The 17,938-nt window shown below is 35.1% G+C and overlaps 1 protein-coding gene across 1 annotated transcript in view; it reads right to left on the reverse strand.

Annotated features, from left to right (window-relative positions):
• Gpr63 (G protein-coupled receptor 63) overlaps positions 1–17,856 on the reverse strand; it is a 44,590-nt gene extending 26,734 nt beyond the window's left edge. The window contains exon 1 of the mRNA XM_048811172.1: positions 17,609–17,856. The gene's annotated coding sequence lies outside the window, so the exon portion shown is untranslated. The remainder of the gene's footprint in view (positions 1–17,608) is intronic.
• Between the last annotated feature and the right edge of the window lie 82 nt (positions 17,857–17,938).

Raw genomic sequence — 17,938 nt, forward strand, 5'->3', positions numbered from 1 at the left:
TACTATATATATATATATATATATATATATATATATATATATATATATGTATATGTGTGTGTGTATGTACAAACACACATATGTATATATATACATATATATACTAGTTTTTTTAATTTTAAAAAAGTATTAGAAAGTATTAGAAAGAAAAAAAAGTATTAGAAAGAAACATACCAAAATATTAACAAATATTTCTGATCAGTAATTTATTGTGATACATTTTTTCCTCACTTTCCTATATTTTCCAAATATTGTAAAATGTGCTTAAATTTTCTCATATTCAGAGAAAAATTTCTTCTTCAATATTTTAATATATTACTAAAAATACATTTTAATATTACTTTTCAAAGAATATGACATTTCTTAAAAAATAAAAATTTGGGGGCTGGGGTTGTGGCTCAGTGGTAAGAGCACTTGCCTCGCACGTGAGAGACCCTGGGTTCAATCCTCAGTACCACATAAAAATAAACAAACTAAATAAAGATATTGTGTCCATTTATAACTAAAAATATATTTGAAAAAAATAAATAAAAATTTCTATTCCTTAGAAGAGACATTAAAGAAGCAAAACAAGCATTCACCTGTTTACTTCATCATGCCCATGATGCATGGGTAGAACAAAATACAGTATTTAAAGATTTAGAAGCTGATGACAAGGAGGAACTACTGAAACATACCTTATCAGTTAAGCAACAGTTACTGTTATATAAGAAATGTAATTTCATCAGTCTGTTACAAACAGAGAAGAACAGAATTTTTGTTTTCCCCAAAGCACAAAATTTAAATATGTTTATCTAGTCACTACTTTTAAAAGCACCCCATATTTCCTAAGACTATTTATCTAGTAATCTAAATATCTGTGCCTATCTTTTCATATTAATCTCTAGATCATCTCTTTGGTTCCCACAAATACCCTGTCAGAATCTATGCTATTTTATAAGAAAGAAAAAAAACAAAACCTGCTCATTTTTATCATTTTTGTGCTATTCCACAACAGTCTTTGTTTTGTTTTGTTTTGTTTAAATTCACCTTACAGTCAATCTGAATTTCTGGGTACACCTCAGCTTGCCACTCTACTTTCTTAAATTGCCCCTTAGCAAATCTCTAACCCATCTAATCCCATATGCCTATCTATCTACATGAGGGTTGCACATTTAACTTCTCTTTAATAGTAACAAATTTGGCACATGTTTCCAAGACTTCAAAATTAGCTATCTAATCAAAACTAAATGCTTTTTCCTTCACACTGATGTTTCTTTTAAAATACTAGCACTGTCTTCTCCATTGCATCTCATAACAAATGATTTTGGGAAGAAATAAAAAATTAGGCCACAATTCTATCTATTGAGCATGTCCAAGTACTTCCTCCAGATGCCACCTTGGCAGTAGTCACAGTGCCTGAGCAGGTTACTTAATCCCAGTGCCTCATTCCTCACCAGGAAAAAATGGAGATTATCATAGTATGCCTGAGCTCTTGAAGCTATTATAAGGAGTAACATTTAGTGCTCAACAAGTACAAGCTAGCACTTTACTTAGGCCAGAGAAGAAAACCACATCCTCCAGAAGACCAAACTGCAACCACATTTAGGATTCTACTCCTTCTTGAACATGCCTTTTCGATGCCTCACCTCAGACTGAGTTGAAACCTGTTTCTCACTTCAAGATTCTACACTGTGAATTTGATACCTATGCTTCTCTTCCTCTAACCTCCTTTATTTCAGAAAAGTGACTTACTAGACTTTCTAGAAATGTCCTACAACTGTGCCTAATGTATTCCTGTACCTCCAGATAGAACTGTAGTGTGGCTTACTTGTTTCTCATAACAACATTTTCAGTTGCTGATTGTGATTATCCCTGAAAGTGCCAGACAAGTCAATTCAACAAATGTACTTCAGGCATCAACCTCGTATCAGGCGCATGCTAGTTGTTTGACATTCTTCTTTGACATGCTTTCTACTAAAATGTGTGGGATGCACATGTGTATCTCTTTCCTCCCACACATGCAGACAATGTCTCTATCTGAGATACTTCAAGCATAATCTCTTGGTATGACAGACATGTCTGGTACACTCCCTATCTCACCACCCTACCTCATTCCCATCAACTGGGCACAATTTTTTTTTTTTGCCATGGTATAATAGAAATCTCATAGGATGAGACTCAAAAGACCTTCACAGCTGGGCATGATGGTGCATGCCTGTTAATCCCAGCAGCTCAGGAGGCTGAGGCAGGAGATTCACAAGTTCAACGCCAGCTCAGCAACTTTGCAAGGGCCTGAGCAACTTAATGAGACCCTGCCTCAAAATAAAAAAATAAAAAGGGCTGAGGATGTAGGTCAGTGTTTAAGCACCCCTAGATTCAATCTCTGGTTAAAACCAAAAAAAAAAAAAAGGACCTTCAACATCATCATAGCCCCTCAAATAATTTCGTATCGTATATACAACAGGCAGCCACATATATATATATGTGTTTTATATATATATATATACACACACACACACACACACACACACNATATATATATATATATATATAACATATATATATATATATATATATATATATATATATATAACGTCATATATTATACACACAAGAATCGGCCATATATATGATATGATACATATGTGTGTATATATATATAGGGTTGACTGTTGTATATACAATATATAAAAATACATACATATGTATCTTTTGTTGAAAAAAAATCAAAGGATGGATCCTTGATCCATTGGTCCTGTGGTATATAAATGTAATTCAATATCATAGCAAATTCCAATAACAAATGCAAGGGAAAATACAAAATTACTAAATCTTTTTCATAAAATAATGAAATTATTTCAGAAAATAATGCAAGAGAGAACAAAACTAAAGATCAGTCTGCTTTTTGTACACCACTTTAAAATAGGATTGCTGAACAACATTGCTGACTCATCCTCAGAAATAATGGCAAATCTGTTTTGACCCTGACTTACTGCATGATCAAAATAATTCTGGTTAACTTGGGAAGCTTTGAAAAATCTAAAGGTCATATTTAAAACAGTTCAAGTTCAAAAATCTATGCAATAAGACTTTTGTTTTAGTATTTTAAGCATTTAATAGATAAAATCAAGGAAACAGCCAGGCATGGTGGCGTATGACTATATTCCTAGCAGCTCAGGAGGCTGAGACAGGAGAATTGCAAGTTCAAAGCCAGCCTCAGCAATGGTGAGGACTTAAGCAACTCAGTGAGAACCTTTGTCTCTTAACTACGTTGCCCTCACTCTCAGTCTTTTACTATGCTGTCCATATATACAATATAAACCTTTGACATACTTTTCCACTTGACTTCTATACTTATTTACAGTTATTTCCTCCCTTCAACAACAACAACAACAACAAAATTATAGGCTATATGTTATCTAAAATGGTTGGGACCAGAAGGGCTTTAGATTTTGAAATATTTTGAAACCTGAAGTCAGACATATATCAAAATCTGTAACTTTTGGAGCTTCGTGATGCTCAGAAAGTTTTGAATTTCTGAGCATTTTGGATTTGAAAATTTCTAATAGGATGCTCATTTTGTGTTAGGCACCTGCTCTAAACCAGCTCTGACTAAGTACTGCATTCAGTGAGGAATAAAAGAGATGTATGTCCTGATTTTAGGTAACTTACAAGCCAAGTGGGGAGACTCACACCAAACACACAGTAACCACTGTGTTACACCATACGTATATACTGTGAAGAAAAACCCAGGATGCTCTAAGAGGAGAAAACATAATTAATCATTTATGTGTATCTATATTTTTTGTGACATTCTTTAAATTTCATTCTCTAAGATAGTATGCTATCAAGCAAGATGAATCCAAAGATTAGAGTGTTTTGGTTTCCAAGTTAGTTTTTTTTATTCTAGTTTATTTTTTGGTGGGGAATGGGTGGGAAAGAGTGGTAACAGGAAGTAAGAGAAAGAAATAAGGATGAAAAGCAGGAGTCTTGCATTGTACTAAATAAAATTTTACAAAATGCATGTGGTCCTGAACCAAATGTCTCCTAAAACTGAATTGGTAATAAACAATTTTAAATTCAAGAATATTTAATGTTTCTTGGAATCTCACCAGCTGAAGAACTCTCTCTACTAAATCCTGTCATAAAGCAGAGTTCAACTCTAAAAATAACTTTGCCTTCTAAAACCATCCCATTTCTATTATTTCTAAATTTTAATATTCAAAGTTACTATGCATCAAATAATTGAGAAGGGTCACTCCAAGTAAAAAGGGCTACATATCTGTCATTGTAAATGCAAAGTACTATATATAACTTCCCAATATAAACCCTGCTCACCTCTCTCTCAAAATACCTTGCCAAAGAAATTTTTTAAAGAAAATCTGCAATATTCATATTGAACCTTAAAAAAATCAAGGTGATAAAATAGCTTGATTAAACGCCAAAGAACAATTTTTCAAAAAGCTTCATAATATCACAAGGGGGAAAAAGGTCCAGAGGACCCTTTTGTATGTCACTAGGTTCCCCACTGATAGTGTCATAAGTGACATTGCCATTCATGTGATACCTGCCACTAGTCCTCTGTCCTCCACTCAGATGAAAGCATCACAGAAGCTCTGCCAGTTCACAAAGTGCTGATGCAACTGTCATGTGACAGATAAGACCAAAAACCCACAGGGAATTCACGGGTCAATACACAACAGACAGAAATTGCCTATGAGAGAGTGACTGTGTGTGTGTTAGTGTGTGTGTGTGTGTGTGTGTGTGTGTATCCTCAATATACATGTGGGTATATGTGTGTGTGTGTCTGCACTAGATGAACATTTAACAAAAGCAATAATCACTGCAAGAACATGGCCCAGATGTAGAGTTCACCTAATAGCTAATAAAACAAATGTGAATTTCTCCTCATATACAGAATATTTATTATGTTAGAATTGAGCAAGGAAAAAAAACAGAATTTAACATAGATTGTGGGAGAGATCAGTGAAAGAATCAAGTCTCAAGTTCATATTAGATAAAAAAGAAAACTCCTTTTCCTACAACAGCCACAACCTAAATGGATGCTGTATGTAGAATGGCTTTTGAAACTAGTATCCCCTATCTAACCACTAATGATGTAACCACAAGGACCTTTTTCTAGATATGAGTAAAGACCTTTCCACATTTAAGTTTCAGTTTGTGAGTTTCAGAGATCATTTCTATTCTGGTGTTTCTTTATGTAAGATGAGAAAAATTAGAACAAAAACACGACTTTAAAACTTAGAATGCCAGAGGAAAATTATTTCTTAAAAAGAGCATACAAAATAGTAAAAGCTTAATTTTCTCATTTTCCAGTGATGGATAATCATCATTGATGAATGGAATAACTATCTAAAAGTAATCAAGCTAATTACTTTAGTTTCTTCTTATTATCATTACTATTGAGATTCATTTTACCACTGTTCCTGTTTTTATTACTGATTTACAGTAACTGAGTTCTGATAGATATAAATGCTGAGGTTCTTAAACTCTTCCTATTTAACTGCTCATCACAACCAAGTCTGTACCCACTCTATACCATATTACATTGGATTAAAAGGAAAAAAACTGAGTAAGTTTATGTTAGTACATATGGAGCTACTATAATAGAATACCAAAGACTGGCTAATTTATGGAGAGAAATTTACTTGGTTTATGGTTCTGGAGTCTGGAAGTCCAAAACTGAGGGGGCTACGTCTGGTCAGGGCCATGCTATGTCATCCCATGGCGCAAGGCAGAAAGGCAAGAAAGAACATATAGAAGAGACAGGGAGGGAGATAGAAAGTACCGGAGTCAGCAAGAGAGGATGAAACTTGCTTTTATAACAAACACTGTCAAAAATAACACCAATTTAACCATAATAATATTAATCCATTCACGAAAGCAAAGCCCTCAAAACCTAATCACCTCTCAAAGACTCTACTTCTGAATAACACTGCACTGGAGCTTAAGTTTCCAGCCCATGAACTTTAGGGGACACATTAAACCACAGCAATGCTATGAGAAAAATGGAAGGAAAAAACTGAATGTTTTTAAAAATGTCTACCAAAATGTAGCCATTTGAAATAAGTACAGAATTACTCCTTTTCAAAAGTGAACCACTCAGAATAGCCCTGCAATTGGCATCTTTAAATTTTGAGAATATAAACAAGGGCACTGCAGACCATGGGTGGCTTTTTAACATTCCCAGAAGTTTAAAGGAAAAGTTCGAGCCTGAAGCAATACAAAGCTACATGACTAGCTGTGCCTTTCAAGTTGGAAAATGAAACCAAATAGTTTAAAAGGTGTTATTTAGAAGCATTAACTTCCCAAAGAACAAAATATAAATGCAAAATGGCTATAGACAAAATGAAGTTTTAGTCTTAGTTAAGAGGAAATGCTAATATCAATATCTTACCTATACAGAAATTTCAGGTTTATCAACACAGGAAAATGATAAATTTGTAAAACTGGAATTTTAAAAAAGGAAACTTTTTGCCATCCTATCTTACTACATTTTGTATGCTGTTTCTTCACAAAACCAAACACGCTACAGTAGTTAGATAAGGTTTGCTTATTAACCTGAATAACAAAGATAACCAATTTTATACATGTTTATTATCTTAGAAACACAACAGTTTCTTTAGCATGGTCAAACATAAATCATTTGAGTTGGGATTATAGAATTATATTTCAGAAGACTTCAACAACCAGGGGCATCAAAGAACCATATTTCCTATGTAAAATCTGAACAAGAAATGAATGCCCCTAGCCTCACAAGGACAGAAATGAAAACTGCAGTCTAGATCCTGGTGCAAGGGAGATGAGGAAAATAATAATTCTCTCAGAGGAACTGTTACCATAAGCTAACCCTGAAACCAAAAAAAGGAAAAAAAAAATCTCAAACACAACCCACACAAATATAGCACCAAAACTAATAGCAGAAATAAGTATATGTCCCTGCTGGAGGAACTCACCCTCAACCCAGACTTTTAAAAATTACAACAAAGTACAAAGAAAAGCAAGCAATTTACAGCTAAAAAAAAAAAAAAAAAAATCACAGAACATCAAAACAATATGAGTGACTAAGAGCAAGGGAAAAAGAAATAAACCCACAAAATGATTTCAATTACAGAAATTATTAGACAAAGAAAATAAAATGAAATAATAAATGGCTGAAATTATGAAAAGGAAACAAATTTGAAAAATTACCAAATAATGTACTAGAAATGAAAAACATAATAACTGATATTCAAAACTAAATCAACAAAGTGGCATATTGCACATAGCTAAAGTGAATTAATAAACTGCAACTTAAAACAAAAGAAATTTTCCTGAATGCAATCAAGAGAAAGTAATTAAATATAAGAGATAATGGAGATGAGACAAAGGTGATAAATAAAGATGATCTTACAAACATGCAGTTGGAGTTCCAGAAGATCATAAAATAAGAAGTATTCAAAAGGATGGTACATAGAAGTTTCCAGAATTCCTGAAAAATGCTAATCTTCAAATGCAGCCTATGTAAAATCTAATAGGACTATTTATTTAATTCATACCCAGAGACATCCAATTGAAAATTCAGAACAGAAAAAGAAAGAGAATCCTTACGGAGTGAGAGAGTATCTTTAAAGGATCTTAGAAGGAATCAGAGTTTGAAAAAGATGTGGATTCCCTGACAAGGGAAACAAAATGGGCTTGACCACTTAATTCTTAATAGTAATAATAAGATTCAGAAGACAATGGGAATGATTTTTTTAATGTGCTGCGAGCTATTAGTTGTCAAACAGAATTTAATATCCAGGGTAACTTTCTTTGAGAAAGCAGGCAAATTAAAGTATTATGATAAACAAAAATATCTCCTTCTTTCTGTAATCTCTCTCCCTGCAACCCCGACTCTCCCTCTTCCTCTTCTCTCCCTTTCTTTCCAAAGGAAAAGCAAAGGATACATGTCAGGTAGAAGACAAATATCCCCAAAAGAAGCCTGATATACAGGAAGGAATGGTGAAAAGAGGTATCAATAGAAGCTTAAATATAATAGGCACTGTGTATGATAATAAAAGCAATGTCTAACTTATAAAGGAAGAAAGAAGATAGCACTATAAAATATTTACCAGTAATAACATGAGTAAGTTAAAATTGGGTTTCGTAGAGTAAACTGCTTCTTAGGAATTCATATTTTTTAAGTGGAGGAGGAGCTGACACAAAAATAAATAAATACCACAGTCTCGATGTTTAAACAACATTAGTTTATTTTCTCACAGTTCCAGAGACTGAACATCCAAGGAACCATCAGGATTAGTTTCTGGTAAGGCCTCTCTTGCTGGCTTGTAGACATGTGTCCTCTGACATGCGTATCTTCATATGGCCTTTCCTCTGTACACACAGAGAGGGACAGAGAGATCTCTGTGCCTCAACAGAGATATCAGATCAGGCCTCTACCCGTTTAACCTTAACTACCTCCTTAAGGGCCCCATCTCCATATACAATTACATTGGAGATTAGGGCTTCAATATACACTTTTGGAGGACACATTTCAATCCCATTAAAGAAAGCAAAAGTTATGATTAACTGTAGACTACATAATGATTAGTATTCATAGTAAAACTGCCTGAACAACCACTAACAGAAGAGATATAGAGTCCTTTAAGCTCTCAAGTAAATAAAACTAGCAGTAAAAAGGAGAAGGACAATGTAACTCAAAGAAGATAAGAAAGGACAGAAGAAAAGATGCAGAATAAGCACAACAGAAAATACATGTAATATGATAATAAATAAACCCAAATATATCAGTCTTCATTCAAAATAGATTAAATTATTCAGCTAAAACCAAAGATCCAGCTATGTGCTATTTACAGGAGACACATCTAAAAACATAACAATATAGATCCAACTTGAAAGCCAAAGAGAAAAGAAAGATATATCAAGCATTCGTGATCTATAGGAAATCCTGTATTGTTTTATAACTGTCAAAAGACTTTAAATTAGCCAGGTGTGGTGGCCCACACCTATAATCCCAGCGGCAAGGATCAAGAGTTCAAAGCCAGCCTCAGCAAAAGAGAGGCACTAAGAAACTCAATGAGACCCTGTCTCTAAATAAAATATTAAATAGGGCTGGGGATGTGGCTCAGTGGAAGAGTGCCCCTGAGATCAATCCCCAGTAACCACCCACCCCCCAAAAAAAAGACTTTAAATCAAAAAACACTACTAGAGATATAGAAAGTTCAATTTATAATTTACGCAGATATTTAAAAATCTAAACTTACATCTAACAACAAGCCTCAGAAAGCAAAACATTAATTATCAAGATGAAAATGATAAATCCATGTTTTAGTCAGCTTTTGTACCACTAACACCAAAATACCTGACAAGAACAACAAAGAAGAGGGTAATTTTATTTGGAGCTCATGGTTTCAGAGGGCCCTGCCCACAGATGGTCAACCCCCTATCTCTGGGCCTAAAGTAAAGCAGAACATCATGGCACAATCACATGGCATAGGAAAGCAGCTCAGGACATGGCAATCAGGAAACAGATAGCTCTGCTCATGAGGGACAAAACTGTCTCATAGATAAGCTTATGAGGAATACCACATATCCACATCATAACAATCCATTAAAATCTCTCTTAATAATCAAGCAGACAAAAACATCAATAAGTAAAAAGATTTAAAAAACACAATTAAAATATTCACATTATAGATACATGTGGAACAGTACACCCAGAAACTAGAGAATACATGTTACTTTCAAGCTACACATGTAACATTATTAAAGGAGACTACTTGTTGTGGCACATAAAGCTAAACTCAACAAACATCACAGAAATGGTTCCATACAGACAACAAGATCTGACCATATCACAAAATTAGTAATCAGAAAGAACAACAACAGTAAGTTAGGAAACACCATCCTCAATTCATGGGTCAAACAAATCACAGAAAATCCTCAGAAACATACAATAACAAAACTCAGAAATAACAATAACAAAAACTCTAATATGCAACTAACGTGGTGATTTGAGGGAAATTCAAAGTCCTTGAATGAAGCAAGTAAGCACCCAACCTGAGAAATCCTAATAAAGGCAAAATAAAAACAAGGAGAAAGAAAATAAAAGTATAAAAATGAATGAGTTAGAAACAAGCACTTAACAGAAAAGATCAGCAAAGCTAAAAGTCGCTTCCCTAAAAATATTTTAAAAATATATTTCAAGACTGATGAAGGGAAAAGAGAACACAAATTAGTATCATCATGAAGAAAAAAGTGGAACATATCACAGGTGTGGCAATGATTAAAACAGACTAAAAAAATATAATAGAAAACTTGATGCTATACTTGTAAAAGAAGAGTTACAATCATAAATAACCCTTAACAAAAGAATGGATGAATTGTAGAATTCATACAATAAAACACTGAGTGATGAAAACAAACTACAGCTACAAACAACATTGATCAATGTTGTTCAAAAACATAACACTGAACAAATGAAACAAGAATAAGAGTGTGTGATAGCACGTGTATGTGTGGAGAGAGAGATAGAGAAGATAACTCCATTTATGTAAAGTCCAAAAATAATCAAAAATAAAGAATACACAGCTTTCGGAATAAATAAGAGTTGCCTCTGGGTGAGGAATAAATAGAGTGATTCTAGGCCTGTTGTATTAACTTTAGTATAGGTTCATGGATATTTAATTTTTTAACTTATAAAAATGTTTTACATCCTTTTATATGTAAAACATACTTCACCATAAATATTATTAAAAGAAAAATATTTTATGCCGTGAAATAAGTTTCAATAGGATATCCTGAATTTTCCTATAAACAATGAACTTCCACAAGATCTCATAAAAAAAAGAAAATTTACCTGTTAAATCTATCCATACCTGTTGGTATGGATCCATACCTGTATCTTTATATACCAATATATAAAGATACAGTTCTTTGAGATATTGAAGGAAAAAGGAAATGACACTCAACTAAACAAAAAGCTCATTTTGAAGGACTAAAACAAAAGAAAGCAACAGGAAGTAAAAGAGCAGAGAACCTAAGCTTGAGTTGGAGAAAGGAGAAAAAGTGACTATTCCAGAGTGGAGAACACAATGTCTGAAAAAAGAATAAATGGCTCAGAAAATAAGTCTGGAGGTGGATTATGTTTATTTTACCTTACCTTCCACAGTCAGATCATAAAAATGGAATATACAAACATGAATGCATTCCTTAGGGTCATGTCTTGTGGCTAAAGATAACTTCAATTCTAAAAGTGAAGAAAAAAATTTCTCTCTATATTTCACCATCAGTCCTTATGTTTTAACATATGTCCTCTTGCTAATTTCTGTCCATTTTAGAGCTCTAGTTCTGTTCCTGGAAATACCATATTTTCATGATAGACAGAATGATAGCTATGTGGTTTCAAAAAGGTAATTTATGGCTAAGATGAAGTTTTTTCATTTTTAACAGAAATGAAGAAAGATACAAACATATGGATAAAATAGACACAGGCATAGACAGGCACAAGTGTGTGTGTGTGCACGCACACACACATACACACACACACACACACATACACACACACAGAGCTCAAAGTTAATAATGTGTTTAAGCCTTCCAAATGTATTCTAAATGCTAAGAGTCCAGAACTATACACACACAGGGCAAGAAAAAAAAATCTTTTTAAATTTTAGAGACAACTCCACAGGAAACAAAAATCATCTATTATACTACAGCAATTAAGTGTGCATCAATAAATGTGGTGAGGAGATCACATAGGAATACAGTAAAAGAGACTTAAATTGAAAAAGGGAAAACATCTTCATCGCATACTATCAACTGTTATGTCTGTTTTGTTGGAAATAGCCATTAATAGTAACAACTGAGAACTAATGAATGATTTGGGGTTGAGGCTAAATCTTCATAAACATCTAGGATTTTTTCATTTGGATAATGCACTGATCAGTCAGGTCTGGGTTCAAATCCTATCTGATTTAAACGAAAGGCTCAAATATATTACACTAAGCAAATAATATGAATAAGAATAATAAACTGCAAAAGATAACCAAGGAAGACCATAAGTAGGTCTATAGATTTTATATCAGGAATAAGGTCAATGTAAAACATCAATACCCTTTATCTCTCCCAAAATATTCTACCTCTAGGACTTTACTCAAGTGGAATAATCATAGACGGGTATAAAAATGAGCTATAAGATAATCACTGTTGTATACAGGGGGAAAAAAATCCTGGAATATTACAGCATATCCCCAACAAATTATGATATATCCATAGAACAATATTATTCATTATTCAAAATATTATACATTATTCCATGACATGAAAAGTGGTTTGTGGGAAACCAATCTAGCTCGTGACTGGGTCCAACTCCCCTGCTGAGTGGTATGGCATCCGCGGGGTGGTCACTCTGCTGGACAGCCCTGGTCTTCTAAGGTTCCAGCGACTGTGTCTTGTGCAGGAGCTTGTCTCTCCACATCCCCAGGGATCCAATCACCTCACCTGTCCTTGTAACCCTGTCCCCCTTGACCTTCATTGGACGGGATTTCCTAAGAATTTAGATTCCCCTAATAAAAGCCCACTCCAAAGCGTGCTTGCTCTCTCGCCAGCCACTCCTGTAGTTCCTCACTCTCCCGTTTGGGCAGAGGAACCCTCCTGGATCTTGGTTTAAAAGTAAATTGTGTGTCTGTTTTATTTCTAACACCTTCGGAATTTTCCCTGAGTGACCTTGAGTTAGCCATCTGTGCTGGACGCAAATGGCAGTGGTTCATCTTTACGTTAAAATTACAAAATGATATATAAAAGTGCCATTTTTAGAACTTATTTTTCTATATATGAATATAAATATATATGTGTATATATACATATGTGTGTATAAATATATGTGTCTATAAAAAATGATAACAATAGTTATCTGTAGACATAATCTTTTTCTTTTCTTGTCTGGATTTTTAAAATTTTCTATAATGAACATTTGTCATTTTCACAAAAATAAAAAAGTGTTAGAGTTGAGAACAAAGATTTGAAATCTTACAATGGCAACTATATGCAAAATACAGAAATGAAAATGAGAAGTTACCAACATCATTACTACACCTTTATATGAGAGCAAATTTACCCAATTTATTAAAAAATGGGAAGCCTTAAACCCAAAACCCACACGTACATTATTAAACAACTGGATAATGCAAGAGAAGCCAGAGCATTTGAAGAAATACTGAGTGGGAATAAGCTGAGAGAACTGAAGAACAGACCTCTGGTTAGTTCTGGATAGTGTAAAATTTTAGATAGCATCATGATTTATGCAGGTTTCATCAAAATGAAGCAGATAGACTGCTTTACATACAACCCAGAGGAAATGGAAAAAATAAGTTAAAATGATGAAAAGACTGTATCATATTACAAATACATATTTAGGCAAACATTCTTCCCTCTGTAAGGCAATAGGTGCTAGGCCTAGAATAGTCCCTCCTCCCCAAACTTCCTTTTGTCTATATCCTCCCAGGATCTAATAAGAGGAAAAAACTTAACAGCAGGCACCCTCAGCCAGAGATTCAGAACCCAATACCTGGCACAGAAATTAACCAGTTCTTAGGTAACTTTCAGTTGAAAACCTTTATTCTTATCCAGACATCAGACATCTTTAAAAACCTATGAATGATCTTTCTCAAAAACTACCTATATATTTATTTTTGTTTTTTAAAAACTGGGAGGAGGTGAGGACACCTCTCTTTGGAAGGAAACAATTATAATATAGAATTATGTCCCTTCTGCACTATCCTTTCCCAGGTTGATGATTAGAAGTTTCCACATTAAAAAACATTGTCCAAAACAGTTTTCAAATGTTTTAATTGTACAGACTGAGTTAAGTCAATTGAGACAAAACTCCTAAAAAAGTATATAAAGCAAACGACTATAATGACAAACAAGGGTTTCAACTGAAAATTATCTAAGAATCAATTAATATATATGCCAAGTGTCTGAAATAGTATCTGGCTGGGGATGTTGTTAATCTAAATTGGGCCTGAGAGAATGTAATTTCTTTAGCATTATCACTCAAAGGAAGTACTAATAACAATAGTGTTACTGTTAATTTCAATAGGTGACCACTTGCTTACCCTCTTAAGTGCAAATGTATGCTCATTTGCCCAAGACCCCAGAGCCATGTTAAAATCCAAATTAATTCATTATGTTTATAATGAAAATGAATGTATATCCCAGTATATTAAACTAGTTTCATTCTTGAGCTTTCTAAATTGTCTGTCAAAAAACAAAAATGGGCAGAAATTAATTTGACCAATCCTGCCCATATTTACTGGCATAGAGGTAAAAAGCCATTTTGTCCTATGTGTCAAACTCAAAGACTGAAACAGCTTGCTGTCAGCCTCAGAAACCATTTTTTACAAGCATGGCACACTGCCTTTAGCCAACTAAACACTAAAGCATGTTGGGCTTCCCACACTGCAAATTATGTGGAATTCTCTCCACATTTTGTGGTTGCAAAAGCACTGTTTTGTGGATCACACAGTTCAAATTAAGGGCACATCTGACCTTAAACGGAAAATTCCCATGAAACAAACTATAATTGACCAAGATCCCATCAGCCTTGAAAGTCTGTGATCTCAGGCTCACAATCAAACATCTCAAATGTTAGTTTTTTTGAAAGCTAAAGACATAGTAATGTCAACTCTTTTAAACTTCTTATTGTGTTTCATATGAATTCTAAAACCTCATCACAAATATGAATGTCATAATTGCAAAGAAAATGGGGGAGGGGTATGCCACCTGCTACAGTGGACATTTATAGCAAATATAAACACTTTTGGGGCAAAACCTAACAAATTCAGACAAAAACCAAAATTAGATGGATTATTCATCTAATTTCTAATTTTCATACATTTGCTGAAATGTAGTAGCTTCAACCAAGAAATGTGATTAAGAAATATTCCAAAGATGAGATAGTTTTCTTTACAGTGACTGCAGCATTGTATTATAGCATTAATGTAATACAAGCATTAATGCATTAATGGGTCACTCTCTGAAATCAAATGCTACTTAAGTCATGTTTAACAAAAAAAGTATCAGAACTTCCCCAAGATTTGCTTCTTATACTTTTGAGGTCTACTCTGTAAGTTCCAGACTTAGAGAATGAGTGCCTTCAAGGTCATTTCTGAAGTGCTAAAAGAATAAAACACTGTACTGTGAAGCAATTTTTTTCCTACAGATTCCTCTACTACAAATAAATTATTGAAGTTTAAGAAATGCCTAGTTCAGTCATCTATGGTGGAGTAATTCAGTCCATTTTAACAGATAAATATATGCTTAAGATTATTATTATATGGTTCCTGGTCCGAAGCTTTCTAAGAATTCCAGAAAAGTTAGAAAACAGTATTTTTAACATAAATTGACTAAAATGCTAAAAAGTTGACAAGCCTTAATAAGAACTATTTTTAGCTTCTCATCTTTAGACCTGCTAGTCCTTTATTTTTTATAACTTTGTTAATTTTTATTATTTTTAAATATGGTGCTGAGGATTGAACCCAGTGCTTCACATATGCAAGGCAAGCACTCTACCATTGAGCCACAACCCCAGCCACTAGACCTGCTGTTCTTAGTACATATATATCATCATATCCCTGAATGGTTTTCACTGGGCTAGACAGACAAATATAGATGTAAGTGTGGTACAGTTATAAGACCTATATCAGTCCATGCATGTGTGTATGTGTGTGTGTGTGTGTGTCTGCATGTGTTTACACAGATGTAGTTTCAAAAAGAACCATTCATGAAACAATCATCCCAAATAAAATAAACCTATACGAAATCTCAAGGAACTCACATTAATCAAGGAATTCTAGGAATTAAATCACATCCATCTTTGAACCGCAAATTCTTACCTTCTATCCTGAAGTCCTAATGGTACAACAGTAACTGAGTTAGGATTTTTAAGTCTGTGACTTTTCTAAGCAAATTTTTCTCCAAAAATGTTTAGTTGGCTGCAAATTTTGGAAAAATGTTTGAGAAATTGAGGGATTTTGTTTGTTTTTAAGTTTCAGTTCTGGTATATTCTACAGCAAAGTGACAAAATTATACTCAGAATCAAAAATCTATGTCCCATATAAAATTTTACAATATTAATGGTTATTTTAAGATGTTTTCTTTCAAAATTTCCCCATTGCAAAAAAAAAAAGATATTTCCCTACAATATCCTCTACTTGGGTAGTACGTGTCTTTCACAAACAAAATTACATGTAAAGCATATATTTGAAAATTTTAGTACTTCATGACACTCTTTTCTTCAAATAACTTCTCCCATTTCATTTGTATTATTCAAAGTAATCTGGATGATGTAATCAATGTGCCACAAAATTTTACCTTTGCAGTACTTCACAAAATAAAGGTACTTTTCATCAGCACCTCTGATTTGCAGCTGACATCAGATGTACACACTGTTGAGTGGAAAAGACAAACAAGAACAGACTGAAGTGGCCAGAGGCATAGGGTGTGAGTATATAGGGTTTTCTTCACCCATGAGAAACACAGAAAAAGAAAACTTACCCCCTTGTGTAATAAATGTACCTATGTATTAGGTTTCATATTACACACCTCATCCATGGATAAAACTGTCTGAAACAACATCAAATTATGCAAGAAAAATCAGGTTTTATTTGCAGTTCTTAGAAATGTTACTCCTAAAATTAGTTGGATCCTTCTTAATCTAAGAATGAAAAACGAATTCATCAATAAACAAAGAAAATCCTATTCTTAAAGATATAGCTAAACCTCATCCTCTTACTGAAAAAAAACTTCATCATAGTACAGATATGCTGTATTTCATAAGTATCAAGGCTGAATATAAATATTTCATCAAAGACTAAAGGATCACTTTGAAAATTTGGGCCAGCCCTGGGGGGAAATTCTTTTTAAAGATGTTTTTGAAGGCTTTGTAAGTACTCTGAGATTCCAAGATATGTTTTCTTTAAGAAAAAAGGAAAAGAAATATAATTTTTTTTTTTAAGAGGGGAGTCAGAAGCAAAATCAGGGCGAGGCTGAAAACCTACCAAGGCTAAAGACACATAGCTCCTCTGCAAGCTTAACCGCATGCTAAGAGGGAACCTCTTGGAACTGTTGGAGCTCGCAAGGAGCCTTCCACCTGGGCAAACAAGGTGAATTTCGGCCAAGAGCGGCGAGACCACATTGTAAAAAGTTCAAGAGGAGTCGATCCCCTTCCTTTGGCTCGCAGCACTTCGCTTCTGGAGCCGGCGGCCCGGCAGGGAGCAGCTGGCACCGGGTGCCGGTCTGCAGCCACCAGCTTCCTAGAAGGCCTAACTGCTCCGGCCGGTAGGGGACCCGGCTCGGAGGCTTCGGGAGGCGAGCAAGCACCCGCAGGAACCGTGTCCCCGCCAGTTCCCTGTGTGTGGCGCTGGCTGCTGCAATGACTCCAGTCCAGCTGCAAAAATCTTACCGCAAACCCAAGCTGCTCTGGCACAACTTCAGTCTCAGCAGCCTCAATTCCCCCGCGCCCTCCGCCACACCGCACACCGTCCCCACCCGGAGGGTCATAGCACGCCCCGCCCCGCCCCGGGCGGCTACCTGTCCCGGGGGCCGAGGACCCCAGGCTCACCTCATACAAAGGGCAGCGCGCGGGAGCCTCAGGAAGAGCCCGGGGAGCATGGCCTCATCCAGTTCCTCCAGGAACTTTCCTGACATAGCACTTCTCTCCTCCGCTGCTGAGAACAGGGCTTCCAGGCAGAGGAGGAGGACAACGATGAGGAGGCGGAGGTGGCTGTAAAGGCGGTGGTGGCGGCGGGAGCTGGAGCAGAAAGTGAGGAGCATCGCCGACAGGAGCCTCCGCCTCGCGATCTGCCGTGGGGTTCCCGCCCCCAGGGTAACCAAAGCTCCCTCTTAAAGGCGCCGGCCCCGTTTTTGGCCCGGAGGTGGTGCTGTCTCTTAT

This window comes from Marmota marmota, unplaced genomic scaffold (assembly GCF_001458135.2).
Source record: "Marmota marmota marmota unplaced genomic scaffold, marMar, whole genome shotgun sequence".
NCBI lineage: Eukaryota > Metazoa > Chordata > Mammalia > Rodentia > Sciuridae > Marmota > Marmota marmota.